Source organism: Helianthus annuus, chromosome 7 (assembly GCF_002127325.2).
Source record: "Helianthus annuus cultivar XRQ/B chromosome 7, HanXRQr2.0-SUNRISE, whole genome shotgun sequence".
Lineage (NCBI taxonomy): Eukaryota > Viridiplantae > Streptophyta > Magnoliopsida > Asterales > Asteraceae > Helianthus > Helianthus annuus.
The window spans coordinates 25,893,043-25,915,228 of record NC_035439.2 but is presented as its reverse complement, the minus strand read 5'-3'; the positions used below and the strand labels follow the sequence as shown (position 1 = coordinate 25,915,228).

The window sequence follows — 22,186 nt, the reverse complement described above, 5'->3', positions numbered from 1 at the left end:
AAGCAAAAAATCCATAATTTCGCTGAAAATTGCTGAAACTTGTTTTTTTTTTTTTTTAAATATCCCTTCGGCGCTTTTTTGATTTTTTTGGCCCAAAAGTCTTAAAAACATGTATATTACATGTGTTATTTTTTTCAAAAAAAAAAAATGTCGGGAGCTTGGGTTTTCTCGGGTTTTTTATATATATAGGGTTTTCTATCTAGCCCTACCCTATATATATATATATATATATATATATATATATATATATATATATATATATATATATATATATATATATATATATATACTAGGTTATCACCCGGGAATACTCCCGGGTTGTGAATCTTTATATCTAAAAAATAAATATACATCTATATATATTAATTAATAAAAATATACCATGTAGTTGTGAATCTTTATAACATGGGAACTTCCCGGGCAGAAAAAATCAATTTATAATCTAATTATGTCATTAAATAATTAAAGGACATGCTTTCAAACGTTATTAAGTGTTTATATAAATAAGTTAAAATTTGGTGTCAATACAATGCGGTACCAATGTTGAAATTAAAAGACATGTTTTCAAACGTTATTTGCCGTAAAATAACACTTTTTTTATGGGGCGCCTCCTTCCTTTTCTTTACATGTGCACCCCTATGCTATGCGATACGGTACCGGTTAAGCCAAAGCACTTATGAAGAAATGAGTTGAACCAAACCACTTTTTTTACCATAATCCCAAAGAAATAAAGGCACTTATGTTTTTACCATTTTTAACCGAAACCCGATTACCAAACCTGACCCAATACTACCTAAATCGAGTATTTAACACAATTATACATGAAGCCACACATGACATAAGTAAAAACATAACAAAAACTTTCCACATCAAACTTTCCACAATAAAACTTTTAAACACATTAAAAATTCCTTTGCATATACAACATAAGTTGGAATTGTTTACTTTGAGGTGAACCTTCGTAGTGTTGCTTGGGCATCAACACACAAAAGTTAAAACTGTTAAACTATTCTTTGGGTAATATCCGCTTACGGCTTCAACACAAGTTTAATATATTACTACGTTTTTTAAAGCTTTTACAACCAACAACTTTCTTTCGCTTGTTGAGCATTTAATTTGTTGAAGTTATACATTTATATTTAATGAAACTTCTATTCAAGTCCAAATGTTTTTCCTAACATTATATAATATAAATTTGTAATATTTGTTGGCTTTATAGGAAATGCCAAATCCATGAAGAAGGGAATAGTAAATCTACATTTTACAAAGCTCAAAAAACGAGAGAAAATGTGACAACTCGAATTTCCAAGATTTCTATTTCGCATTTGTTGCACGTTCATGTATTGTTTAGCTGGTTATTTGCACAATTGATTGCTATGGAATTGTATACGTTTCGATTCAAGGAAGTGTATTGTGTGTTTGTGCATGGTTATGTGTTAATCGTGATAGACTTGTCAAATGCATAAACTTGGTGGTGAAACTGTGAAACTGTTTGAGATGGTGTAATATTGTAAAATATAATAATTAAGGGTGTGTAGAGTTATTAGTGAAACTTATATGATACTTAACCCTAATCCTTCACTAAACCTCACACAAGAAACCAAAGCACGTACTTCGCATTCTTTGGCAATCATCACCATCATCATTGGCAAGATATTCCTCATTCTTGATTCCACATTTCCTCTAGAATCATCCAAGGTAAATTGTTAATGATTGATTGTTGTTTTTGTTCTTGATTGTGTGTTTCATGAAAACCCTAGTTCATCATATGCTATTCTTTGTTAATTGATTCTGATTTACTGTGAAAGAATGTTGATGATTGCGTAATCATTGCTAGATGATTAAGATCCTTGATTTAGATGATTGAATTGTCCAAAACTATTGATGATTGATTTGATTCTATATTGTGAAAGTATGAATTAGGGTTTGAGCGTATGAAAACGTAACTGAACAATGATGTTCATGTGATTGAGGTTCTGGTCGATGATTGATGTTAATTGTGAAATATGTTATAGTCCGACTATTGTTTGATTGAATATGTCTGAGTTTTAAAAAGCAAACATTGTCCGAAGTTTAAAACCAAAGAACATTGTCTGAGTTTTTATAACATTATGCATGGTCCGAATATTATTTAACATATGATCCGATCTTTTTAAATGGCATAGGTCCGAACTTCATAATGGTTAAGTGATGTCCGATGTTTATATATATAAGACATGTTTATCCGATGTTTGTGAGACTTAAGGGGTGTCCGACCTTTGATTGGTCCGACCTTTATATTGATGTTATGGTCCGAGTTATGTAGCCCAACCCATTGTCCGACTTTTAATCCCCTCCTTAGTGTCCGAGTTTGTTGGACTTAAAGGTTGTCCGAGTTTTAAGTGGGGTATTACCCCTGTCCGAGCTTTAAAGGGGTGACCCCCTTGTCCGACTTTTGGTGATGAGGGGTGGTCCGACTTTTGTAAGTGCCTAGGGTCCGACTTTTTGCTCATTTCAAGGGATCCGATCTTTTATTATGTTGCCTTGTCCGGTTTCCTTAGGTGATGGACTTGTGATGCAATTACTAATTAGTAATGACTGTGTTGAATCCTGTATGTTAACCTTGTTAAACAACCAACCATATGAGGCGTGTTATTGAATAACTATAGTAGAACAAATGGTGAAAGACATTATATGAAGCATATATTATACTACATGAACAGGATAGAATGTTATTAAGTGTCACCTGGATTGCATGCTAATAATCCGAATTTCTTTGCAATGATGTGTGTTAATGCTATTATTATCTGAGTTTACTATCTGTATACTGTATGATACAATAACTGCATGCTACTGTGTGATATGATTCTGTAAGTTGCTGTTTGAACATCAAGAACCTGTAAACCCTAACTGAACGTCAACACTTACTTTGGATTTATGTGCAATATACCTTAGGTCGTGAGTAACGGACTTAAACACTAATTAACCCTTGAAGCTATAACATACCGAGCAAACCAAGGTGAGTTCACACAGCCAAGGCATGGGGTTCCCAGGGTGGGAATGGGGTTGATTTATTTATTTGTACTTCTCTAGATAATGGAACGTAGTGATATGATCCTCGGGTGAGGAAGGTGATTGGTTAAGATACTGCTAGACTAGTGATGCTTATAGAAATGATCTTCGCACACACGCCGGGGTTGGCTGCGATAATATAACTGATCTTCGCACACATGCCAGGGTTGGCTGCGATAATATGACTAATCTTCGCACACATGCCTAGGAAGGCTGCGAACTATGCGCTAAAATCTTCGCACAGGTGCCGGGTGGCCGCGATACAAACATACCTAGTCTAGAATACTTGAGAATTTTCCCTAATCTTCGCATACATGCCTAGAGGGCTGCGATACGAACTAATACGATACATGACTTAAGGAACGAACGCAGGGCTTACTATACTACTACAATTACTGAACTATAAACTGTGAACTCGCTCAACTAGTTGTTGATCCTCTGTTACATGCCTTGCAGGTCGTTAGATACATGGAGCTTGAACAGGAAGGAGCATGTCGTTGTGGAGCTTGGATCGTGGATGTTTGTTAAAACATTTAAACATTTGAACTATGATATACACTGGGTTTTCATACTTATGCTTCCGCTACACTTGATACTATAATTATGTTTTGAACACCTATCGTATTGAATGATTGGTTTGCATTTATTTTACTTGATATTAACTACATGTTCAATATGATTGGTGGCTTGATCCTGGTCAGTCACGCTCCCAAGCGGTGGTATTCCACAGGTGGATTTTGGGGGTGTGACAAATTGGTATCAGAGCCATTGGTTATGGAGAACTTGGTTTTGATATGGGGAAAACGTTTTTATTAAAACCAGACTATAACCAGAACAGTGCTCTCAACGATCCACAACGAGGCTTCGCTCCACGTGCAGGACTTAACATCCTAGGTAATAAGGTTTATGTTTATTGCCTACATGCTAGAATTACATAGAACTTTGCTCGTGGTATACTTAGATTACATTGCTCACTACTTGTTATTGTTTGAGAACACTTGTGTGCTTACACTCTTCTGTCATCGCACTACTCGCGAACCATTCTCACTTACGTTAAATTTGCTATGAAGATAATGGCCGGATATATCAACATGACAGAAGCCCAGTTGACGGCTCTCATTAACGAACGAATTGCTGCGGCACTTGCAGCCATACAAGCAGGAGGTAAACCCTGCAGTCGTAACTAGGATCTTTAGATCCTACACTCCTAAACCAACTCTTGTGTTTAACCTTGTCCTATTCTTATACACAATAGGTTAACACACTCAGTCACCTGTTTACACCTTCAAAAACCTCAAGGAATGTCGACCTAGTACTTTCAGTGGAACTGAGGGAGTTGAAGACCTCCTCCATTGGTTCGAGAGGCTCGAAACTGACTTTGAGGTGCATGATTGCCCTGAGTCACGTAGAGTAAAGTTTGCTACTAGAACACTCGAAGGTGCTGCATTAACCTGGTGGGAAGCACAGGTTCAAATGTTAGGACTGGCAGCTGCTAATGCCACTCCCTGGAACGAGTTCAAGGACCTAATTAAGGAAGAGTTTTGCAGTCGTGAAGACATCCACAAACTAGAGGTAGAGTTCCTCAACCTAGAGATGGTGGGGTCTGAAATTGAAGTTTATACGAAGAGATCGAATGAATTAGCCACATTTTGTCCTACTATGGTAGACTCTCCCACCAAACACATCGAGTTGTATCTCAAGGGTCTGGTGCCTGAAGTTCAGGGTCATGTGGCCGCAGCTAATCTTGGCACTATCCAGCAAGTCACTCAGCTTGCTCATCGTCTCACAGACCAGGCTGTAGGACAGAACAAACTACCGAAACGTGTCAAAACTGATACTGCATGTGCTTCTAGTGATAACAAACGCAAGTGGGATGAAAGCCTGAGCAAGGGATTAATTTTGGTCCAGCCTCTGACGCAGCAGCAAGAGATAGATGACTACCAGAGCCCCAGACAGCAGTTTTCTAGTAGTCATGGGCAGAAAAGATATCGAGGAATTCACCCATGGTGCAACAATTGTAACAGACACCACGGTGGCCAGTGCAACAAGGGTCGTTGCCAGCGGTGTCTCAAGATTGGTCATGAAGCTAAGGATTGTCGAAACTCACGTCCTGTAACTCAAGAACAACAACGACCGCCTCAATCTTCACAGAACCAGCAACTGCAACTACCAGCTCCACAGAACACACAGCAGCAGCCACAGCGTGGAAACCGGGGATGTTTCCAGTGTGGGGCTGAAGGTCATTTTAAACGCGATTGCCCTCAATTAAACCAGGACCAGACTCAGAACCACGACCATGGAAACAGGGACGGCAACGGGGATAGCGTTGGGGGAAGCAATGGAAACAATGACGCCGGGGCAGCGTATACATGATTGGTCAGGGTGACGCAAGGAACGATCTTATCGTAATAATGGGTAAGTTTCTTCTTGTCGACTTCCATGTTACTATATTGTCTGATTCGGGTGTGAATACCAATTATATGTCTTTGAAGGTTAGTCGAATGTTAAAATGTGCACCAACTTCCTTGAACACCAAACCTGTCGTAGTGTTAGCTTATGGTACAAGTCTAGAGGCCATTCATAGTTCAGGATTGTAATCTTATCCTCGCTGGTCAGACGTTCTCTATCGACCTCATTCCTATAGTTCTGGACAGCACCTATAGCTCACGCACCGTATCGTTTAGCTCCAACTGAACTGGAAGAACTGTCAAAGCAGCTACAAGAGCTCTTGGAAAAGGGCTTTATTCGTCCTAGCTCTTCGCCCTGGGGGAGCTCCAGTGTTATTTGTGAGAAAGAAGGACGGTACCTTCAGGATGTGCATAGACTACCGGGAACTCAACAGGGTGACGGTGAAGAATCGTTATCCTCTTCCACGAATTGACAACTTATTCGACCAGTTGCAAGGGTCGTGCTACTACTCCAAGATAGACTTGAGGTCAGGTTACCATCAGCTGAGAGTCCGGGACGAGGACGTCCCCAAAACCGCATTCAGAACTCGCTACGGCCACTACGAGTCTCTTGTCATGCCGTTCAGGTTAACGAACGCGCCTGCCGTATTTATGGATCTAATGAACAGGGTGTGCAAACCCTACCTAGACAAGTTTGTGATAGTTTTCATCGACGACATCCTGATCTACTTCAAGAGTCAGGAGGAACACGAGCAGCACTTGCGACTTATCTTGGAACTTCTTCGAAAGGAACAACTGTACGCCAAGTTTTCAAAATGCGACTTCTGGCTTCGTGAAGTCCACTTTCTAGGCCATGGGGTGAACAAGGGTGGGATTCGTGTTGATCCATCTAAGGTAGATTCGATCAGGAACTGGCCTGCACCGCGTACACCAACGGAAATACGCCAATTCTTGGGTTTAGTGGGGTATTACAGGCGATTCATCAAAGACTTTTCAAAGATTGCACAGCCGCTTACACTACTGACACAGAAGGGTGTCACCTACCGTTGGGGAGATCCCCAGGAAACCGCCTTCCAGTACCTAAAGGATAGGCTTTGCAGCGCACCTATTCTCTCATTGCCAGAGGGCACGGATGATTTTGTGGTTTATTGTGACGCATCGATACAGGGGCTTGGTTGTGTATTGATGCAGCGTGATAAAGTTATTGCCTACGCTTCGCGGCAACTCAAGGTTCATGAACGGAATTACACGATGCACGGTTTAGAGCTGGGAGCTGTTGTTTTTGCGCTCAAGATATGGCGACACTACCTGTACGGTACCAAGTGCACAATTTACACCGATCACAGGAGTCTCGAGCATATCTTCAAGCAGAAGGAATTGAACATGCGTCAACGACGACGGGTCGAGCTACTTAATGATTACGAATACGCTATCAAGTACCATCCAGGCAAAGCCAATGTTGTGGCTGACGCTCTCCGTCGAAAAGACACTCTACCTAGGCGTGTACGAGCTTTGCAGCTCACTATTCAGTCTGATCTTCTTGCACAAATACGAAATGCTCAGGTAGAATCATTGAACCCAGAGAACGTCAGGGCTGAAGCCTTACGCGGCTCAAAGCAACGATTAGAACGAAGGGAAGACGGCGCCTACTACGTAACAGGACGTATTTGGGTACCACTATATGGCGGTTTACGAGAACTTGTAATGGATGAAGCTCATAAGTCTCGCTACTCGGTACATCCAGGGTCGGATAAAATGTACCACGACATCAGAACAACCTATTGGTGGCCTAGTATGAAGGCCCACATTGCAACTTACGTCGGCAAATGTTTGACTTGTGCAAGAGTCAAGTCAGAGTACCAGAAACCTTCAGGCCTACTGCAACAACCCAGGATACCACAGTGGAAATGGGAAGAAATTTCCATGGATTTTGTTACTGGCCTGCCTAGATCCCAGCGTGGGAATGATACCATTTGGGTGATCGTAGATCGACTCACAAAGTCTGCTCATTTCTTGGCTATCAAAGAAACGGATAAGTTCTCTACGTTAGCAGACATCTACCTGAAAGAAGTTGTTTCAAGGCACGGGGTGCCCACCTCTATTATTTCGGATCGGGATACACGATTCACTTCAGAACTATGGCAAGCAATGCACAAAGCTTTTGGCTCTTGATTAGACATGAGCACAGCTTATCACCCTCAGACGGATGGGCAGTCTGAGCGCACGATTCAAACCTTAGAAGACATGCTTCGGGCGTGTGTTATCGATTTCGGCAACGGCTGGGAAAAGCACCTCCTGTTAGTGGAGTTTTCGTACAATAACAGTTACCACACCAGCATACAAGCCGCTCCATTCGAGGCATTGTACGGGCGTAAATGCCGGTCACCTCTCTGTTGGGCAGAGGTGGGGGATAGTCAGATTACAGGTCCAGAAATGGTAGTTGACGCTACTGAACGAATTGCACAGATACGACAACGCATGGCGGCAGCTCGTGATCGCCAGAAAAGCTACGCAGATAAGCGTAGGAAGCCATTGGAATTTCAGGTCGGGGACCGGGTTTTACTCAAAGTTTCACCCTGGAAGGGTGTGGTTCGATTTGGTAAACGAGGCAAGCTCAATCCACGGTATGTTGGACCGTTCGAGATCACTGAAAGAATAGGCAAAGTAGCCTACAGACTAAACCTACTAGCTGAACTCGGTGCAGTTCACAACGTATTCCATGTGTCGAATCTGAAGAAGTATCTGTCAGATGAGACCCTCATAATTCCTTTCAAGGAACTCACTATCGATGAGCGGTTGCAGTTCGTCGAGGAACCAGTTGAAATCACGGACCGGGATGTTAAGGTCCTCAAACACAAGAGAATCCCTCTTGTCCGAGTTCGTTGGAACTCCAAACGTGGCCCAGAGTACACCTGGGAACGCGAAGACCAGATGACAGAAAAGTACCCCCAGTTATTCGGAACCAATGCAACCACTACTGAGACTGAAGCTACTACTGCGGAATTTCGGGACGAAATTCCAAATCAACCGGGGGATGATGTGACACCCCAGGAAAACTAGTAACGATACAACTTACCTAGCTTCCTCAATAACCGCATGCTAAATTTCGGGACGAAATTTCTTTTAAGTTGGGGATAATGTGACAACTCGAATTTCCAAGATTTCTATTTCGCATTTATTGCACGTTCATGTATTGTTTAGCTGGTTATTTGCACAATTGATTGCTATGGAATTGTATACGTTTCGATTCAAGGAAGTGTATTGTGTGTTTGTGCATGGTTATGTGTTAATCGTGATAGACTTGTCAAATGCATAAACTTGGTGGTGAAACTGTGAAACTGTTTGAGATGGTGTAATATTGTAAAATATAATAATTAAGGGTGTGTAGAGTTATTAGTGAAACTTATATGATACTTAACCCTAATCCTTCACTAAACCTCACACAAGAAACCAAAGCACGTACTTCACATTCTCTGGCAATCATCACCATCATCATTGGCAAGATATTCCTCATTCTTGATTCCACATTTCCTCTAGAATCATCCAAGGTAAATTGTTAATATTGATTGTTGTTTTTGTTCTTGATTGTGTGTTTCATGAAAACCCTAGTTCATCATATGCTATTCTTTATTAATTGATTCTGATTTACTGTGAAAGAATGTTGATGATTGCGTAATCATTGCTAGATGATTAAGATCCTTGATTTAGATGATTGAATTGTCCAAAACTATTGATGATTGATTTGATTCTATATTGTGAAAGTATGAATCAGGGTATGAGCGTATGAAAACGTAACTGAACAATGATATTCATGTGATTGAGGTTCTGGTCGATGATTGATGTTAGTTGTGAAATATGTTATAGTCCGACTACTGTTTGATTGAATATGTCTGAGTTTTAAAAAGCAAACATTGTCCGAAGTTTAAAACCAAAGAACATTGTCTGAGTTTTTATAACATTATGCATGGTCCGAATATTATTTAACATATGATCCGATCTTTTTAAATGGCATAGGTCCGAACTTCATAATGGTTAAGTGATGTCCGATGTTTATATATATAAGACATGTTTATCCGATGTTTGTGAGACTTAAGGGGTGTCCGACCTTTGATTGGTCCGACCTTTATATTGATGTTATGGTCCGAGTTATGTAGCCCAACCCATTGTCCGGCTTTTAATCCCCTCCTTAGTGTTCGAGTTTGTTGGACTTAAAGGTTGTCCGAGTTTTAAGTGTGGTATTACCCCTGTCCGAGCTTTAAAGGGGTGACCCCCTTGTCCGACTTTTGGTGATGAGGGGTGGTCCGACTTTTGTAAGTGCCTAGGGTCCGAAATTTTTGCTCATTTCAAGGGATCCGATCTTTTATTGTGTTGCCTTGTCCGGTTTCCTTAGGTGATGGACTTGTGATGCAATTACTAATTAGTAATGACTGTGTTGAATCCTGTATGTTAACCTTGTTAAACAACCAACCATATGAGGCGTGTTATTGAATAACTATAGTAGAACAAATGGTGAAAGACATTATATGAAGCATATATTATATTACATGAACAGGATAGAATGTTATTAAGTGTCACCTGGATTGCATGCTAATAATCCGAATTTCTTTGCAATGATGTGTGTTAATGCTATTATTATCTGAGTTTACTATCTGTATACTGTATGATACAATAACTGCATGCTACTGTGTGATATGATTCTGTAAGTTGCTGTTTGAACATCAAGAACCTGTAAACCCTAACTGAACATCAACACTTACTTTGGATTTATGTGCAATATACCTTTGGTCGTGAGTAACGGACTTAAACACTAATTAACCCTTGAAGCAATAACATACCGAGCAAACCAAGGTGAGTTCACACAGCCAAGGCATGGGGTTCCCAGGGTGGGAATGGGGTTGATTTATTTATTTGTACTTCTCTAGATAATGGAACGTAGTGATATGATCCTCGGGTGAGGAAGGTGATTGGTTAAGATACTGCTAGACTAGTGATGCTTATAGAACTGATCTTCGCACACACACCGGGGTTGGCTGCGATAATATGACTGATCTTCGCACACATGCCAGGGTTGGCTGCGATAATATGACTAATCTTCGCACACATGCCTAGGAAGGCTGCGAACTATGCGCTAAAATCTTCGCACAGGTGCCGGGTGGCCGCGATACAAACATACCTAGTCTAGAATACTTGAGAATTTTCCCTAATCTTCGCATACATGCCTAGAGGGCTGCGATACGAACTAATACGATACATGACTTAAGGAACGAACACAGGGCTTACTATACTACTACAATTACTGAACTATAAACTGTGAACTCGCTCAACTAGTTGTTGATCCTCTGTTACATGCCTTGCAGGTCGTTAGATACATGGAGCTTGCACAGGAAGGAGCATGTCGTTGTGGAGCTTGGATCGTGGATGTTTGTTAAAACATTTAAACATTTGAACTATGATATACACTGGGTTTTCATACTTATGCTTCCGCTACACTTGATACTATAATTATGTTTTGAACACCTATCGTATTGAATGATTGGTTTGCATTTATTTTACTTGATATTAACTACATGTTCAATATGATTGGTGGCTTGATCCTGGTCAGTCACGCTCCCAAGCGGTGGTATTCCGCAGGTGGATTTTGGGGGTGTGACAGAAAAGTAGGTTACCTTAATGAGAATTAAGGTGCAAGATTGTGGTGGTGGCTTGTGTTACATGGCTGTATAAGAAATCAAGCCCCATCATTTCAGCAACGCCAACAAACTATCCACTACCATTTACCTACATAATCACAAACCAAATCATTCATATTAAAGTACTTATGGCAATTTTGACCTGGTCATTGTTGCTCAAGCCATTATATTATGATGAGAGTATTCAAAGAAATTAGTTTTGTGAACTCATAATCAATTTTGAATTGGAAATTTGAAGAGAAGTACCTTTAAAAAATACGGGCCATCATGTGCCGTTTGACCTGAAATATACAAAGGATTTCAAATATTCCATTTAAATGGGTGAAGTTGGTAATACGGATAAAAAGTATACAAAAGTTATTAAATAGACTCACAAATTGAGAATTATAAAAATTCAAAAAAAAAACCTGAATATACAAAAGTTATTAAATAGACTCACAAATTGAGAATTATAAAAATTCAAAAAAAAATACCTGAATCCAATCTTTTTTTCATACTAACTTCAAGATGCAATGCAGTGTTTAGGACGTTCTTATTGTCTCCGTCTTTCATTTGTTCTAAAACACAAAAACAATAAGGTATCAATAACAACATCAACCATATAAACAAAGAGTAAAGAGAAAATTACACAAATGGTCCTTGTGGTAAAGTCTTATTGTAAGTTTGGTCCTTTTGTTTAAGAAATTACATATACGGTCCCTATTGTTCACCGACCAGTAACACCCTTGGTCATTCACTAAGGAGCATTAAAATATTTGTTAAAACCATGTGAAATGACCATATACCCTTTTTACTTAAATGGGTTGAAAATTTCATTGAAAAAAAACTAAACATGGAATTAATAAATATTTTAACGTCAGTTAACCAAGACCATTCGTGTAATTTACTCAAGAAAAAAATAAAGATATTCAAATAAATTTGAGACAATCAGCTGTTACCCCTATTGTATATATTCAAAAAGATTTAGAACATTAATTAGATCATTAGTGAGATAAGGTAACCTTTATGCATATGTAAACTTATAGTGTATTTTTAATGCATATGTAAACCTCCTAAACTATTTTATTCAAAAGATTTAGAACATTGATTAGATTATTAGTGAGATAAGGTAACTTTTATAGTCATATTTGTAAACTTATATATTTATACAAAATTCTAAAAATTCGGACAAAGAAGTAGTTCAACCAAATCCATTTTAGACCAGTATTAACCAATTAACTTACCATCACCAAGAGAATAGGAGTATATCCAACTCATAAACCTCCACTAGTATAGTTAGTTGTACCTCATACGGGCCATCACGTGCCAGTTGACCTGAAATATGCAAATATTTCAAATATTCCACTTAAACGGGTGAAGTTCGTCATACGGATAAAAAGTCGCCAAAAGTGATATTATCTTTGAACTGTTCAAAATCAAGATCCAAAAGTGATATTATATTGGAACCATTCAAAACTAATAAAGCTACAACCAGCAATGTAAAGCAAATTAACTTGTCTCTAAGTGCGTGATCTAGGTTCTAACTCTCAATTCTTAATCATCCATTCAAACTACTGAAGCAGTTGTACCCCCCCAAAAGCGGTCCTATCCAACCTATATTACTATTCCTAAACCAATCTGAAAGCCCGAGCACAACACCATTCCTGGTTATAGACTGATTAGGTTGTATATATCCGAAAAAATAAGGTTTTTTAATAGTCTCAACCTTTTGTCATTGTATTTTTGCAAAATTGTTTTATTGTGCAGATTGTAGAATACTCAGTTTTTTAGCAATTTCATATGCATTTCATGCTTATTCATGTGATAGTAGACCTGGTCATTGTTGCTCAAGCCATTAATTTATGATGAGAGTATTCAAAGAAATTAGTTTTGTGAACTCATAATCAATTTTGAATTGGAAAATTTGAAGAGAAGTACCTTTAAAAAATACGGGCCATCATGTGCCGTTTGACCTGAAATATGCAAAGGATTTCAAATATTCCATTTAAACGGGTGAAGTTGGTTATACGGATAAAAAGTATACAAAAGTTATTAAATAGACTCACAAAATGAGAATTATAAAAATTAAAAAAAAAATACCTGAATCCAATCTTTTTTTCATACTAACTGCAAAATGCAATGCAGTGTTTAGGACGTTCTTATTGTCTCCATCTTTCATTTATCTAAAACACAAAAACAATAAGGTATCAATAACAACATCAACCATATAAACAAAGAGTAAAGAGAAAATTACACAAATGGTCCTTGTGGTAAAGTCTTATTGTAAGTTTGGTCCTTTTGTTTCAGAAATTACATATACGGTCCCTATTGTTCACCGACCAGTAACACCCTTGGTCATTCACTAAGGAGCATTAAAATATTTGTTAAAACCATGTGAAATGACCATATACCCTTTTTGCTTAAATGGGTTGAAAATTTCATTGAAAAAAAAAACTAAACATGGAATTAATAAATATTTTAACGTCAGTTAACCAAGACCATTCGTGTAATTTACCCAAGAAAAAAATAAAGATATTCAAATAAATCTGAGACAATCAGCTGTTACCCCTATTGTATCTATGCATAAAAAGGCTAGGATCAACCGGCCTTTGTACAAATGGATGATTTTGGAGGCTCGACAATTGGCAAATCTGTAAATAAACAGTGCCCAACTCGTAGCTAGAAAATATAAATTACAAATAAATATTGTTATTAAAAGAACTTGAAAAATATTCAACAGTTAAAGAAAGTGATTGCTTACACACTAATATCCAATTCACTCGAGAATTGTATAAGCAGAAACAGTTTCTCCTTTTCCCTGTTTAACATAACAACAATCATTAATAGATCAACAAATCACATGCCAAATGGACAACGAAGAATAATTATATATTTGGGCAACACTTGACAACAATTTCACAGTTAGAAAGTGCATACATTGGTACATAGCACAGCGTAAACCAAAATTAGAAGCAAAAAATTCGGGTAAACACAAAGACATGTATGTGTGTGTATATATAGACAGGGTAAGGATCCGGTACATATACAGTGAAATCTTTTCTCAATGCCTTTCACATTTGCTTGTAACCCATGTTCAGGCTCACACAAATGTGACATTTTACCTCAAGAAGAACTTAACGGGCCTATAAAAGTCTAAATAATTAAGCTAGAAAAGATGTTTGTGAATGCTAAATCATAACCCGAGTCTCAATTTATAAAAAAACAACCAAACCGTTAATATTGTTGAACCATTAGCATTCAGATGTTATCTGCAAATAAACACACGATAGCGTAACCACTTACCGACACGCAAAATAGAGGCAAGCACCTGCAACTTGTGCCATTCTACGTCCTCTTGTGAACCCACGCTCAACAGCTATCTACAATTAGGAACGAATCAATATGCAGATATAAATCTACAAAACTAAAATATATGAAAAGCACGAACACAAACCTCGTAATACTTAGTAGCATGATTAACATCGTTGATCCCGTATTTATCTATGAGCCAAAATATTACATCATTCCCTACAGCATAAGAAAATATCATTGTGGTCGAGTATGCAATGTAACAATATACGATCAAGCAAAAACACAAAATGTAGTACCTTGTTCAATGTCCTTCTATGTGAGTCCGCAAAAGAAGTTGTAGCCGATCTAACAATACTGCCATCCATAAGGGCCTGCGATTATACACAAAATGTAGTACCTTTGTTCAATGTCTTTCTATTGCCATCGTTTGTGAATGCTAAATCATAACCCGAGTCTCAATTTATAAAAAAACAGCCAATGTAATATTTATCAAAATCCAATCAAAGTCACAACCAAACAGTTAATATTGTTGAAACCATTAGAATTCAGATGTTATCTGCAAATAAAAACACGATAGCGTAATCACTTACCGACACACAACATAGAGGCAAGCAACTGCAACTTGTGTCGTTCTCCGTCCTCTTGTGAACCCACGCTCAACAGCTATCTACAGTTACAAACAAATCAATATGCAGATATAAATCTATAAATCTACAAAACTAAAATATATGAAAAGCACGAACACAAACCTCGTAATACTTAGTAGCATCATTAACATCGTTGATCCCATATTTATCTATGAGCCAAAATATTACATTATTCCCTGTTGCATAAGAAAATATAGTTGCGATCGAGTATGCAATGTAACTCACATCAACAAAAAAAAAGCAAAAAATGATTGAATGCAAAAAGCAAAGTAGGAAAACTCCTAGAAACCCTAGCTGGAATAAAGCAAAAAAGATAACAAAAATTGAATGAATGTAGAATCGAGGATCTGATTGACCAAATTGATGAAAAATTGACCAAATTAGCATTGTGTAACTCACATCGACAAAAAAAAGTTCATTGTAATAATATAAGTAATTTACTAAAATGACAGCCACTGAGCCCCATAACTTTTAGAGTGTTTGGATTTGCGTTTTGGAATTAGTGATCTGATTGCACCTTAAGTCTCAATAGTCTGTTTAAAGTTTGGGTATAAAAGAAACTGCTTCTGGTAACCAAATAATAAGTTTCATATCATCTAAAACGAAACTGGTAATCTAAAGGCAAAATAATGTTAATTATTCACCTTTTCTTTAAGCTAATTTGAGACTTTTACTTCATTTTTACAAACCATCTACTTTGTTCAGATAAATGACCTTATTGGTCGTCTTACCTATTTATTTTAAAATAACCAGATTATGTAACATACTAACATTCAAAGTCTGGTTAACTGAATCTTACATCCACAAATAGATGAAGGATTTGCTCTACAAATTTTTTATAATCACTATCAAAATGCACCCTTTATAAGCACGTTCAGGGTCCTTCATCTAGACATGACTTTAAATATCGATCAAAACTTGAAATATTGTAAAATCCATGATTACAACCATAAACAACAAACCACCACGGAACTATATCCACATTACATTACGGAAAAAAGAGGATTAAGAAAAAATAAAACGATGTAATTGTACATTATGAATCAGAGTGAGAAAAAATTAACTATTGAGATTTTTAATATCTGTAAAATTACCAAAATATACCTGATATTTTTCATCCTTTTGACCTAGATCCATAAGAAAGTGATACGCCTTAATCACACATTCCCGTCCGATCATTCTAAAACAGTTCCTCACCTGTGCACTTATCTTCTTCGACGACGACGGCACCATCGGAATCAACAAAGATTTGATTGAAAATCTACAAATACTTGATTGAAAAGGAATGAACGTAACAATAAAAACATAGATGAATGAAATTTAGAACACACCTTTGTTTATCAAACTTGAATCGACGAAAAACGATTGAAAATGAATGGCGTCTTTGGTTTTAGGGTTTGTGGGGAATTGAATGTTTATCAAACCTCTGATCGCCACAGCGAAGAAGGAAAGCGGCGACGAAGGATTATTAAACGAAAGAACCTGATGAACAACTTTGGTTTTAGGGTTTGTGTAGAATGGCGAAGCTTGAGAAAGAAGGAGAGTAAAAAGGGATATAAAGGATCCGTATGGATCATTGGGCCACCCAAATTAAAAATGGATCCCGCGTGGATTGTTTGCAACATTGTGTATTTAGAATGATTCCTTCCTAAACTCAAAATCCACCTCTACCATAGGTTGCCACATCATCAAAAATGTCCAAAATCACATGCCATATGGCCCAAATCCATCTCATTTATATATATATAGGGTTAGGATCATGTGAGAAGCACTAGGCTAATTGAGAAACTTGAGAAACATTTTGGATCACACATTTTCCCTAAGCTTTTCGTAATATACACATATGTATAGCTTAAAATTAACTATATACATATGTGTTGATTCAAGATTTGACAATATACATATATGTATATAGTCAATTTTAAACTATATATATGTGCATATTACAAAAATTAACTATATACATATGTGTTGGTTCTCACATGATCTTCTCCCTATATATATATATATATATAGGGAGGGGCTCATGCGAAAACCACCCTTATTGTGAGAACCTTGAGAACCAATGTGAACACAACCTAAAATAGCTAAAAAAAACCTAAAAAAAACCTAACCCCCACCCCCCCCCCCAAAAAAAAAAAACCTAACCCCCCCCCCACCCAAAGCTAAATGCTAAAAACTAAAACCCCCAAAAAACCTAAAACCCCCCCCCCCCCCCAAAAAAAAAACATAAACCCCCCTCCCCCACCCCCCCAAAAACCTAAACCCCCCCACCCCACCCCCTCCCCCCCCCCAAGCTAAAATGCTAAAAACTAAACCCCCAAAAAACCTAAAAAAATATAAAAAAAATCTTTTTTATGCTTAAATCGCTACTTTTAGTGGCCAAAAAAAAATTTTTTAAACAAAAAAAAAAATTTTTTTTGGCCACTATAAAAATCGCTACTTTTCGAAGCCAAAAAATTTTTTTTTTTTAAAACAAAAAAAAAAAATTTTTTGGCTTCGAAAAGTAGCGATTTTTATATAAAAAATATTAATTTTTTTTTTTTGTGGTTTTTAGCTATTTTTAGGCATTTTTGGTGTGTTCACATTGGTTCTCGCGGTTCTCACAATAAGAGGTGGTTCTCACATGATCTTCTTCCTATATATATATATATATATATATATATATAGGTAAAGGTTCCTGTAAAAAAGACCAAAAGTGTGAGAAGGATAAGAAAGAATCTACACCATTAGATCTTTGATCTAATGGTTTAGATTAATAGGGACCAAATTGTAAAATCTGTTTTATTTTTTGGACTGAATTGAAAATTATAGGGGTAATAAAGTCTTTATATCCATTCAAAATAGGAAATTGTAAATCAAAATCCCTACAATTTCGAGCTCTCTCTCTCCAATCGCTCGAACAGATGCTCTCTCTCTCTCTACAATTTCGATCTACGACGGTGCAATTGGTGGTGATCGGTGGCAGAAACGTAGGTGTTCCAACCATCGTACGGCGGTGCAATCGGTGGTGATCGGTGGCGGTTGGAGCAACCAAGCACGGGATGAAAGGTAAACGTACGTCTTCGGCTTTGATACATTGTACTGAATTTTGGATGTAAAATTTTTTTTTCAGTTGATACGTTGTACTGAATCGGTGGAATGTATGAGATACAGGATTTTGGATGTAAAAGTTTTTTTCAATTCATACATTGTACTGAATGGTGTTATTTTCTTTTATGAATGGTGTTATATTCTTTACTGAATGGTGTTATATTCTTTTACTGAATGGTGTTATATTCTTTTACTGAATGGTGTTGTTATTCGTTACTGAATGGTATTATATTTCGTTACTGAATGGTGTTATATTTCGTTACTGAATGGTGTTATATTTCGTTACTGAATGGTGTTATATTTCGTTACTGAACGGTGTTATATTTCGTTACTGAATGGTGTTATATTTTCGTTACTGAACGGTGTTATATTTGTGCTGAATGGTGTTATATTTCGTTACTGAATGGTGTTATATTTGTGCTGAATAATGTTATATTTCGTTACTGAATGGTGTTATATTGGTACTGAATGATGTTTATTTTATTTACTGCTGAATGGTGTTATTTTTGTGCTGAATGGTGTTATATTTGTGCTGAATGGTGTTATATTCTTGTACTGAATGGTGTTATATTTGTGCTGAATGGTGTTATATTTAAAACACCATGTATGAACATGCTCTGAATGGTGTTATATTTATGGACGGTTATAAGTCCTTAAATCAAGGATTTTCTCTCTCCAAATCCTTAAATCAAGGATTACCATATTTGAATTTGTTAATGCATTTACAATTATACCCTTTTCAATTAATTTAGATCTAATGGTTGAGATTCTTTCTTACCTTTCTCACACTTTTGGTCTTTTTTAGAATAACTTCACCATATATATATATATATATATATATATATATATATATATATATATATATATATATATATATATATATATATATATATATATATATATATATATATATATATATATATATATATATGGCTCAAGTGAAAACTTCTTTTATTACAAGAACTCGAAAACTCTTAAATAAAAATAAAAAACCCATCAAAATTTGTATTTTTTGAACATTTTTTGGCTGTAAATCTAGCATTTTGAAAATATAAAAAAACTTTCTTTGAAAAAAAAAACTTAGTATTACACATGTGCAACATTACGAAAATCCTAAATCGGCCGCCGGACGTGGTTTTTATGAAAAAATTTGGGGTTCACAGAAAGTGTATTAAAGATTGGCATAACGATATGATTAGCAAAGAAGGTCTGGAGGATTAAAAGCACGATGGAGTTGGAAGAGTTGGAAGTTTTAATGGAAGAAAGAGACTTATTGGAAGAAGAATGGATGGTGGCTGAAAACAAGAAGGTGATTAAAGAATGTGAGGTTAACAAGTGTAAGGACTTGAGGTAGAGGTCGTGTGTTAGATGGGCTAAGGATGGGGACACAAATTAGAAGTTTTTTTTCACTCTTTGATCAAATATAGAATGGCCTCGAATTTGATCCACGGTTTGAATATTGATGGGCTGTGGTACTCCAGGCCGACTCACATAAAAAAGTTTGTTTTTTGTTTCTTCAGTTAAATGAGGTCTTCCCAGGATGACCCAAGTTAGATTGCTCGAATTTGAAAAAACTATCGGATTGTTAGGTAGCTGGTTTGGTGGCAAATTTTACCATGGAGGAAATAAAAAAGGCAGTGTTCGAATGTGATGGCGAGCGTGCCCCAGGACCAGATGGTCTTAATTTAAGATTCATAAAGCACTTTTAGGGGTATTTTGAGAATGATTTTTTAAGTATTATGCATTTGTTCTTCGAGGGTGGTATTATTAACAAAGGGTGTGCATCGTCTTTTATCGCCCTTATTCCGAAAGTCAAAGAACCGGTGGGTTTAAACGACTATCGGGCAATAAGCTTGGTGGGGGTTACAAATGAGATGATGTCTAAAATTCTTGCGTCCCGACTCTAGAAGATTTTGGGTTCTGTGATTTTGATGTCGCACTCGTCGCGTTCCTTAGTGGTAAATATATTCTGTAAAGGTCGTTGATTTTGAATGAGGTGACGTAGTGGCTGAAGAACACTAAAAAGAAGACGTTTGTTCTTAAAATTGATTTCGAGAAGGCGTAGAACAATGTGAATTGGAACTTTCTTATCTCGATCATGACTCAAATGGGCTTCCCAAGCTTGTGGCGTAGGTCGATATATGGGGTTTTGTCATCGGCCCGGGCTACGGTTCTGGTAAATGGTTCAATACATTCGAATTCTAGTGTTACAAAGGAATGAGACAAGGGGACCTGATTCCGCCTTTCTTATTTCTCATAGTTATGGAGGCGCTCTCGTGTGTCTGATTGTTAAGGTAGAAGAGGATGGGGTTTTAGCTGGGATTCGTCTTCCAAATAATGGTCCCTCGTTCTCCCATCTTTTGTACACCGATGATGCCATTATCATGGGGGAGTGGTCGGATGCGTATATTAAGAATATGGTTAGGGTGCTTCGTTGTTTACACGTATGTTCGGGTTTTGAAGGGGTATGGTCCTAGATCTCGCGCCAGCTGACCGCGAGTGACCATTACCCTTATCAAAACCCCCACCAGCAAGAACTTATCCGCGTCCGTGCGGACACGCACGAACGAACGCACCCTTCGAATCCAATAGGTCAAGGGATAAGAAGAAGCCTTACATTGTGTATGAAAACGGGTGTGCATAGCGATGCGGCTGGCACCGCATCCTAGGAACATTTTCGTCACGACAAGGGATCTTGGCAACAACAACAGTCACCATGAACGGCGATGCGGCTTGGCATCGCATCCCACACATGTCTTCATCAGAGCAAGAAACGTGGGAACGACAAAGGTTACCGCAGGTAGCGATGCGGCCTGGCACCGCATCCTGCCCATAAGGAAAGTGGGACTGACACCACAGAGCAAGTGGCACCACTGGCAGTCGCCTGTCAGTCCATATGTAAGCAGCAGACTGACACTGCAGTAGGACGTGGCTTCACCTCCACAATCGATAAGCCTGACACACCTGCATAAGGGCGGCACGTCGTCAGTCTGTCCTCTCCTTCACTCCTCGGCTATAAATACCAACCCCAAACCAGGTTTGAGGTATCTCTTCACAACTCTCTCACTACTACTACGATCACACTTTGCTTCCCAAGCAAATTACTGATTCTCACGCCGGAGAGTGGTAACAAAGAGCACCCCCCACCCCATCCTCCTTGTTACGAGTCACAGTTTGTTTCCTTGTGCAGGAGATCAACCAGCGGACGATCTAGCCAGTGATCCTCGGGAAGAAGGGATTAACCCTACTTGACGAGACCAGTGAATTAACCACTTCGGTTAACCATTGTTTCATCACTGGCGCCCACCGCTACTCTTAGCACTTTTTCCCACATTCCTTTTTTCTCCAAAGATCATGTCTGATCGTCTAAACAACACTACCGGGGATAGCCTAAACCCCGCAAACCCAGGGCCCGCGGGGACCGCTCCCCCAGCCCCAAATCCTGGCCACATTGGCACATCAACGCAAGGGGGCGCGTCCCTTACGTTCGCACCAGATCTTTCACAGTACGCTTCTGTGATACCTCCAGACATGAACCTTCATGCCTGGTACGACCAGCAACAAGCTCTGCTGGTCGCGACATACAACAGAGCTTGCGCAGAAGCGCAAGTACCTGTCGGGCCTACCCCGACACCACATACACCTGTGGCTCGTATTTTGGAATACGACGGCAGGGCCCCCACGCACCCAGCCTCTCGAAGCAGGTGTGAAGACCACGGTTCCTCTTACTGTGAGGTCCGTACAATCAATGAGGATGATTCCTCATACGGGTCCCGCAGCAGGGGCCCAATACATAGCTGCCTGGGCCTTCATGGTGAGAACAGACGGCAATCCATAGCCCACCGCGGCTCCGGCATTCATAGCCGGTTGGGACCACAGTCCCACCATGAAGGATATGGCCGTACCGATCAGGACGACCATACATATGGCGGGGAGTCCCACGCTACCAGCAGCAGACCGGGAGGACACAACTATGTCCCTCCCACTCAACCCCGCACCACATAAC

At 38.4% G+C, this 22,186-nt stretch overlaps 1 long non-coding RNA gene across 1 annotated transcript; it reads right to left on the bottom strand.

Moving 5' to 3' along the window:
* Window positions 1-11,392: 11,392 nt before the first annotated feature.
* LOC118480347 lies at window positions 11,393-13,309 on the bottom strand. The gene is made up of 5 exons (XR_004862051.1): window positions 13,229-13,309; window positions 13,067-13,101; window positions 12,373-12,463; window positions 11,623-11,706; window positions 11,393-11,430 (listed from the first exon to the last, which is right to left on the bottom strand). It is a non-coding gene; the product is annotated as an uncharacterized LOC118480347 (long non-coding RNA).
* Window positions 13,310-22,186: the final 8,877 nt, after the last annotated feature.